Here is a 9,257-nt window from a genome sequence, read left to right as displayed (position 1 = left end):
AAGACAAAAGTCCTCACAACTGGACCTATAAGCAGCATCATGATAAAAGGAGAAAAGATTGAAGATGTCAAATAATTTTTATGTCATGAATTCACCCATTTGAAGTATACCGTGCCTTTTAATAAGCTTACTGGTAAACTGGCTGAATTGTAGGACCATCATTATAATCCAGTCTTAGAACATTTTGTTCACCCAATATGACCTTTTCCTCACTGTCACATTAATCCCATCCTGCCCACCTGACCCCCCACAAGCACTACTCTGTGCACATCCCTCTAGACTTGACTTTCATGGATGTTTCTGTAAGTGGGAGGATGCAACATGTGCTCTTGTGGGTCTGCCTGCTCTCGTTCAGCGTCGTGTTTGTGGCGTGTATTCACACTGTAACACGAATCAGACTTCATGTCTCGTGATCTCTGAACAACAGTCCATTGTGTAGATAGACCATATCTCATTCATCCACTTGTCAGCTCGTGAGACTTTCTGTATCTCTGTGGTGTGTCACTGAGATGCGTCACAAGGTTAGAGAGGGGAAGTAGAACAGCAATGCCATGGCCTGAAAGGACAGTGTGAAAATGTCATGGAGGGCCATCTGAGCGCCTCTCAGTCCACAAGGCGGGAGGGAATCGAGATCAGCGGCCGGGCCTCCCACAGCACTCTCTCCTTCTCTGCTGGGTGCGACCATTTCTCACAGTGGCCACACAGAACTCACAGACCGTACATACAGCTATGGGGCTTATCAGTGAAATAACAGGTTAGGGTTCAGGAGTGCTCAGGAGGCAGTTCTCCACAAGACAGCCTCTTCTCAGCTGGACCCACAGGCAGGCCTTTCTCTGGTGCTTGGCCCTCTGAGGGGCCTTTTGGCCAGGTCCTGCCTCTGTCTTGCTCTGCCAACATTACAAAGCTCTTTTAGCACCTGGAAGCACCCCACTCTGCCAGCAAGCCTCGGCTCGAAGCACTCATTTCTATCTGCTAGCTCTCAGCAAACCTGACTCCACCAAGCATCCAAGACACCCTCCTCCACCAGCGAGCCTCCTGCCAGGCTGTGCTTATTTCCTCACTCCGTGGGCCGGGACGCCCGCAGCACCATCTTTGCTGGCCTCCTGGTTCTTCTGCTGCCGTTTCTCTGCCTCTGCTTCTCACCATGCCTCACTGTCTCTCTGTCACTGCTCTCTCTCTGTCTCCCAGGTCGAGGAGATTGTCAGCACAGGGGTTCTGGGTCCAAAGGAAATCCTCTGCTCCCATTTCTTCTTCTTGGTGGAGGTCCCCCTTCTGCCCCCAGGAGGGCTCATTTTAAGCCAGGCGAGATGGCGAAACTGCCCAATCCCTTTGTAAGGGTTCCATACACTTTGTTGTGTGGTCTCACCTTGACAAGGGTGCAATGCACCTTATTTACATGATTAGCAAGCTATCCAATCCCCTTGGTGGGCCACAAGCACCTCATTTGCATAGTCCTGCCCAGTCATTTACTGGGAGTTACAAAGACGATGGCTAGGGATGCTGAATTAAGCAATTCACTGCACTGCTGGCAGCACGCTACGGAAACCCAGTGTACCAGGGTCAGCAAACTCAGTTCTAACAATGGCTCCAGGGTCAGCAAACTCGGTTCTAACAATGGCTAAGACATTCTGCTCCAGGGAAACTGGTGGGTTAATCAGGTGCAGGTTGGGACCAGCTTGTTGTTTTATTTTAGATTGGATGAAAACATTTTTAACATGTAATACTCATTTCTTTTCTTTCTCTTCCTTGCTGACAGGGCGTTAATCTCTATGGGGCACACACATTCTTCTTGTGCCTCGAAGACAGCAGTGGCTCCTCGTTCGGGGTTTTTCTGCTGAACAGCAATGCTATGGGTAGGAAGCATCATTTGCTCTTGGCAGGATTTGGGATGTTTCTTTTATATGAATGATCATGGTGAGATCACCATTTAACAGAAGGGATATTGGACCTACAACACCTCCACAGAAACTGGAACCTCTGAGCAGGTTCACCTGTCCACAGACCAGTTTGTGCTTCTCAGAGCAGTTTTCTATTGAAAACTGCCCTGGGATTCTGCCTCAACCAATGTTTTCCACAATATTCTGTAAACAGGACCATCATTGATTGACATGTTCCCATGCTACTCGTACATTTCAATGCATGAACCATATTCTGTAGGCGATGTGGCTGTGCTTTGTGGGCCACTTATCGTGGCCCTTCTTTCCCCACTCCACTTTCTCCTCCAGTTTCTGAGTTAATGGCCTCTAAGGAGCATGGAGGGTGCAAGTGGCTTGTGATTGGTCGCTAACCCAAAGGCTGGGGGTTTGAGTCTATCCAGCAGAGTCACTGAAGAAAGGCCTGGCAATTGGCTCCTGTAAGACGGCAGCCAAGAAACCCTGTGGGGTGGTTCTGTTCTGTAATACACGGGGCTGTCCAGTCGCGATCAATTCAATGGCAACCTCTTTTTTTGAGGGATGAGGGTGTTGTTAACAGACTTTTGAGAATCTTTCCTTAGGTGAGCCCACTAGCGAGTCCCAGGGCTTTGTATTTTTACATAAAAAAATAGAAAACATTGTTCTTTCTCTTCAAAATAAAACCACCCTACATCCTCCATTAGTGTTTTAATCATTCAGTATTTTGCTAAACCTCATTGACCCCCTAATAACAGAAACGTGGGTAATTTCTGTCCCTTTGGAAATGAGGCTTAGATTGTGTTTCTTACATCTGGGCTCTTCACATCTGTGGCAGAGGAGGGTGTATTTTCCACCCTGAGGTCTCAGTAACCCTCCTGTAAATCTTTCCAGAGGTCACCCTTCAGCCTGCTCCGGCGATCACCTACCGCACAATTGGGGGCATTCTTGACTTTTACGTGTTCCTGGGAAGCACTCCAGAACAGGTGGTCCAGGAATACCTGGAGGTAAGGATTCACCTGCACACTACTCACTGTGCCCCGCTGTCCCCTCATTCCCTCGTTCCGAATCGACAAGAGGACAGGAGAGTCATGCACCGTTAACTGTCCGGGTGATCAGTCCTGGGGCTGGGAGTCTCCGTTTATGCATGTTGACTTGGGTGGACAGACATGTACTGAGTTCCTTCTGTATGGAAGAGAGGCACTGTGCCAGGTTCCAGCAACATTCATTCATTCATTCGGTCCATAAAAATTCAGTGTAGAGGAAGTATGTAATGGGGCTGGGTTCATTACTGAAGACTGCTTTTCTATTTATTTTTTATTCAAACTATTAACAGGAAGAAATTTTAGACACCTGGCAGTCTAAACTTTATACTTTACAGAGAAGAAAATTCAAGTATAGAAAGATGACATGAGTTTTTCAAGATGACACCTAAAGGCCTAGGAAACATAGTCCCAGATGCCAGAGTGTTTACAATCAAATAGGGAAAAGAAGCAGCCAGTTGTCTCTGAGTGACCACTCCATGGTGACGTCATGTGTGTCAGAGGAGAGCTGCCCTCCACAGGGGTTTCAGTGGCTGGGTTTTCAGAAGGAGGTTGCCAGGCACTTCTGGGTGGACTTTAACTTCCAGTCCTTGGGGTAGCAGCTGATGTTAACCCTTTTGTCACCCAGTGAGTCCAGGGGAAGGAAGACACAGTCTGAAATAAGGACAGTAGGATATATGCCGCGTCTAATAGGAAGCACTTCCCAAGAAATGTGTTAGTAAGGTACCAATAACCGGTGGGGGAGTGGGAGGCCTGAGGGAAGGTGCCTCCTTCAGGGACTCAGAGGACAGGTATTGTTCAGGAACAATGATAGGGCACCATCTGGGACCTTCTTAAGGAGGTTGGAACACTTGGATTGTAAGCACAGTCCACTATTCCGTCACCATCCCACCCCTACCTCCACCAGCCCTTATATATTCTATCTCAGCACGCACCACTGTCTGAAATTTACCGGACACTCATTTACTTCCTTATGGTTTGGGGTGCTCCCCACTAGAATTCAGGCTCCCTTGGGCATAAACTATGTTTGCTTTGCCTACAGCTACATCCCAAGTGTGCTGTCTACAACATACTCACTGCTGTTGAGTCGGATCCGACTCCTAGCGGGTTTCCAAGGCAGTATCTCTATGGAAGTAGGTTGCCCAACCTTCCTTCCGAGTCCACAACATAAGCCCTCAGAAAGTATTTGCTGAAGGAATGAGTCGCTGCTTCCCCTGGACAACACTACAATCCACGTGTTTTCCTCAGTCCCCCATCATTTTCTGATGCTGAGGCTGTTGGGCAAGCCTGTAGGTAGTTAGTAAGGAGAGCTGTGGGGTTTCACAAACTGTCCTAGGAGATTACTCTTGACTTTGACATTCTGAGGCCGGGGACCCCCACTAACTGAGATGGGACCAGTGTGTCTGGTGTTGGACATGCCGCTGGTTCTATTCACGGAGCAGTGCTGATTCTAACTCCAGATGCTTCTCTGCTGGTCGTTTTCAGCTGGTTGGAAGGCCATTCCTGCCTTCCTACTGGAGTCTCGGGTTCCAGCTCAGTCGCAGGGGTTATGGTGGCATCAACGGACTGAAAACGGTTGTGGATCGAAACCGTGCAGCTGGGATCCCGTATGTAAGTCAAGACTTCTCCTGTTCTGCATTAGGCACTGCTTTTGGTCTTTTAAATTTTGTCTCAAATTTAATTTATTAGGAAAAATATTTTTATCCATAGAGCAATTGATCAGTGGTTAAACAAACACACTGTCAGAAATGTGTCTGCTGAGTGACCCGATGCATCATGGGGGCAGCACAGCCCATGGAGTCAGGTGCACATGGCTTTGGACTTTAGCTTTGCCTCTTCTTAGTTGTACGTGACGTTCAGTTAGTTCCCTAACATTTCTGAGTCTTCATTTCCTCCTTCATACAGTGAGATTATAAGACTTCCTATGGGGGCTGATAGTGAGAGAAGTTTATGCCATTCAAGTAAAGCACCTGGCACACAGGGGGAACTCTGTCATATCACCTATGGTTTTACAAGAGGAAGCCAGATGGAGCTGACCCTGTTAACAAGGGCTGACGAGTAGCAGGCTCGAATTTTGAAAGCTCTGTGGTTGCACACGGAGTCCTAGGTGCACAGTGGTTAATGGGCTTGGCTGCTAACCAAAAGTTTGGAGATTTGAACCCACCAAACACCACGATGGAGAAGGATGAGGCAGTTGGCTTCCATCAAGATGACAGCCTAGGAAACCCTGTGGGCAGTTCCACTCTGTCCTCTAGGGGTTCTGTGAGTTGGAATCCACTCCAAGGCAGTGAGTGTGGTTGGGGCTTTGCTTCTGTGAAGATTGACAGCCTTGAAGACCCTGTGGGGCAGTTCTACTCTGTCCTCTAGGGGCGCTGTGGGTCGAGATCAACTCCACACCCGTGCATGTGGTTTTTGTTTGGTTGGCCAGTGTTTATGGTCTGCAATGCGGAGCAGTAAAGCAGCAGATAATCACTAATTTTGTCATAATTGGTAAGAACTCCGGGAAACGGCTATCACATGGCTCATGAGGTTGTCACAGCCATTCGTTTGGCAGCTCTGGGGACCTCTGGTGCAAGCATACCTTCGTGTGGGGGCTGAAGGAAGATTGCACAGTTGGAAAAGACTCAGGGCTGACCCCACGAGTCTGTTCTTCAGTCCCCTCTCAGAAAAGCAATGCTGCAGGCAGGAAGATTAACCCTTCCTGGGAGAGGACAGATGTCTACGGTGCTACCGGGGTGTTAAGGAGAAAGCGATTATGCGTTTAATTCTGCTTATCCCTACCTGGATTGGCAAACACCCAATTCCAGGTGTTTGTGGACATCTTTGTTATCATCACATCTTTATTATTCCACCAGAGGCTTCCCCATTCCTGGTGAGTCCTCACCTGCCGGCATTTTATAGATGAGGAAGTGGAGATGCTGCAGGTCAGTCACTTTGCCAAGGTCACACAGCTACTCGAGGGGCAGGACCAGAATTCAAATCTAGTTCTTTGACTCTGGGAACCTGCTGGTTGCGATCTCTCCTAACGCCCCTGAGGGGAAGGCATTAGCTGAGGGGCTTCCAGTCAGGAAACAAATGAGCTCTTCCTTCCATCCTGTGACTGGGGGCTGCCTGGTCCTAAGTCACTGTTTCCTGTTAGAGTAGATGCTACTGTTTTGGACCACAGCCAAGTGCTCCTTCTGACCCACAGAGTCCCTAGAGGACAGAGTGGAACTGCCCACAGGGTCTCCAAGGCTGTAATGTTTATGGACACAGATTGCTTCATCTTTCTCCTTTGGAGCGGCTGGTGAGTTCAAACCACTGACCTTTCAGTTATCAGCTGAGCGCTTAACCACTGTGCCACCAGGGCTCCTCTGCCTGTGTGTTATTTCCTGAGGAGATGCAAGGGCTTTAGAAGACATCCGTGTGACTTGAATTGTGATGTGGTAGAGTGGAGACAAGAGCCTCTAAAGTGAGAACTCTCTCACCAAAGACTTGGCCCCCACCTTGGGCAATGCCACTTAACCTCTTACGTTCCAGTCTTCTCCCTGAGAATACCTGCTCCTCACACGTTGGTTTGTGAGCATGAGGGTTTGGTTAATTAATGCTCTTGCCCTTTGTCACTAGTATTTACATCATTGTCCTAACAGTTTTATGAAAAACCAAAACCAAACCACTGTTGAGTGGATTCCAACTTACAGAGACCCTACTCAATAGCAAATAACAACAACATAACAACAACATAGGACAAAGTAGAACTGGCCAGAGGGTTTCCAAAGCTGTAAATCCTCACGGAAGCAGACTGCCCCGTCTTTATCCTATGGAGTAACTGGTTGGTTTGAACCACCAACCTTTGGGTTAGTAGCCAAGTGCTTTAACCGCCACACAACCAGGGACCCCGTTATAGGAGGAGACCATTTTCCCCTCTTGTCTTGTACTCTGGCTTAATTCTGGGGTTCAGTGTTACTAGTATACTCATCCAAACACCTGCTTTATTTGGGTCAAGCATCCAGGTCCTCAAGTGACAGAGAAACAAGATGTAGCCCCTACCCTGTGGCATCCATGTGACCTACAGCCCAGGAGCGCGGCAGCTTTTGGACCCTTACTCATGCCTGGGAGGAGGTCGAGCCCTGCCAGCTCCATGATCATTAAGAAATATGGCCTTTGTTTCTGTTTCTGTTTTTTTCTTGGCAATTTTAACCATTTTTAGGGGCCTTTTTCAGACATGTTAATGGCATTCACCATGCTGTGCAAGCATGCCCACTGTTTCCAACACCTTTCATCCCCGCAAGGGGAACCTCTTTGTAAACTCTGTAGGAGACATTGCAGGGTCTCCCCTCCTCCCCTCTGCCCAGCCCACGGTGACCACCCTCTACTTTTGTCTCTATGTGCCGGCCTTCTCTGGGTTTTGCATATAAGTGGGATCCTACACTGTGTGGATGCCTGTGTCTGGCTTCTCCTCCTCAGGGTCATAGTTTCAAGGTTCATACATGTCGTGGACCACATCAGAACCTTGTTCGTTTTGTGGCCGAGTAATATTGCATTTCATGATGACATGCTGTCTATCCATTTGTCTGTTGATGGACACCTGGGTCGTTTCCATCCTTTGGCTGATGTCAGTAGTGTTGTGGTGAGCTTGGTGTGCAGGTCTCTGTTTCAGCTCCTGTTTTCAGTTCTTTTGAGTATATACTTAAGAGTGGAGTAACTGGGTCATATGGTGGTAATTCTGTTGGACTTTCGGGTGTATACCTCAAGTGGAGTGGCTGAGTCCTATGGTGGCAGTTCTGTTGAACTTTTGGAGGACCTGTGTGGCTTTAGTTCTAATAAGCAACACCAGCAATGTGATGCTCTCCATCAGCGTGGTGACATTTCCTGGGTCTGACTGGCCAATGCTGTCTTTCAGGAGGTGCAGTACTCTGACATAGACTACATGGATGGAAGCAAGGATTTCACTTATGACAATGGGACTTTCTCAGGTCTCCCCGAGTTTGTCAAAGAGTTACACAGCAATGGCCAGAAATATGTCATTATTATGGTATGTTTTATCACTTCTCTTGTTGCCTTGGTTTTCCGTACAGAGTACTAAAGAACTTTACAAAAGTACTATTATGTCGTATTTGTTTATTAGCATCCTGGCATCTCCAACAGCTCTGACTACAAGCCCTACGAGGAAGGAAGAGCAAAGAACATCTGGGTGCTTGGCAACAATGGCTCTGTTGTTGGGAAGGTATGTCTGAAGACCATCAGAGTAAATTACAGTCATGGTGGAAGGTTTGAACTTCTGCTGTGAGGATGGGTGGAGGCAGCTTACATGTTTTGTTTTCATGGCTTCAACGTTTTCTTTCGTTAGTGTTTTAAACCAGTTGTTGTAATAGTGAAGCCTGTTGCTGTTGAGTGAGTGGATTCTGACTCATGGTGGCTCTGTAGGATAGAATTGTCCCAGAATGTTTCCAAGGCTGTGATCTTAAGGAAACAGATTGCCTCATCTTTCTCTCTGGAAGTGGCTGGTGGGTTCGGCCCACCAACATTCCAGTTGGCAGCTAAATACTTAACCACATTGCCACCAGGGCTCCTGAGAAGTAATAATAAACCCACTGCCATTGAGTTGATCCTGACTCACAGCAACCCCCATTGGGTTTCCAAGGCACTAAGTCTTTACAGAAGTAGATTGCCTCATCTTCTGTCCACCGAGTGGCTGGTGGGTTTGAAGCACCAGCCTTCTGGTTAGCAGTCAAATGCCTTAGGCACTGTGCCACCAGAACTCCCTCAGATTTACTAAAATGAATACTTAATAATCTAAAAAGTTCCTATGACCGCAATTCTTATTGCTCCTGACAGTTTACTTAGCAAAACTGTCTTCTCAGGTTTATTGATGCATCCTTTCTAACTCTCTGCACTCAATTCCTCTCATGGACTTTGTTCACAACACTCAGTTGGATTTACTCTCTTTTTCATTGATCCTAAATGGTTCAGACCCACCAGCCACTCCTTGGAAGGAAGGTTGGGCAATCTACTTCTGTAGTGATACTGCCTCGGAAACTCAAGGAGGTGTCGCTATGAGTCGGGTCCGATTCGACGACACATAACAACAACAACAACAACTTTTCAAGAAACTGTTGAGAAGTTTCCTCCCTCCTCCAACCAAGTCTTTGTTTTTACTATTTGCTCAAAGTGAATTTCTCAAATTCAACAAAAGATCAACATTCATATATATGCAGTCAGATCACAGTCAAATCATTTTTATGTGGCTGTCTAACAAATTAGATTTCGATACCCGTGAGACATTTTTCTGCATTCATATTAGGGTGGTGTATAACTAAACCAGAAAAACCAAACTCACTGCCAT

The 9,257-nt window shown here is 47.3% G+C and overlaps 1 protein-coding gene across 1 annotated transcript in view; it reads left to right on the top strand.

Annotated features, from left to right (window-relative positions):
* Positions 1-9,257, top strand: part of LOC103207213 — a 207,685-nt gene that overhangs the window by 132,317 nt on the left and 66,111 nt on the right. The gene's annotated exons all lie outside the window — the stretch shown is intronic.

This window comes from Orycteropus afer, unplaced genomic scaffold, assembly GCF_000298275.1.
Source record: "Orycteropus afer afer isolate SDZICR_OR568_19922 unplaced genomic scaffold, OryAfe1.0 scaffold00358, whole genome shotgun sequence".
NCBI classification, from domain to species: domain Eukaryota; kingdom Metazoa; phylum Chordata; class Mammalia; order Tubulidentata; family Orycteropodidae; genus Orycteropus; species Orycteropus afer.
The sequence above is the reverse complement of the archived record's forward strand: the minus strand, read 5'-3'. Positions and strand labels throughout refer to the sequence as shown.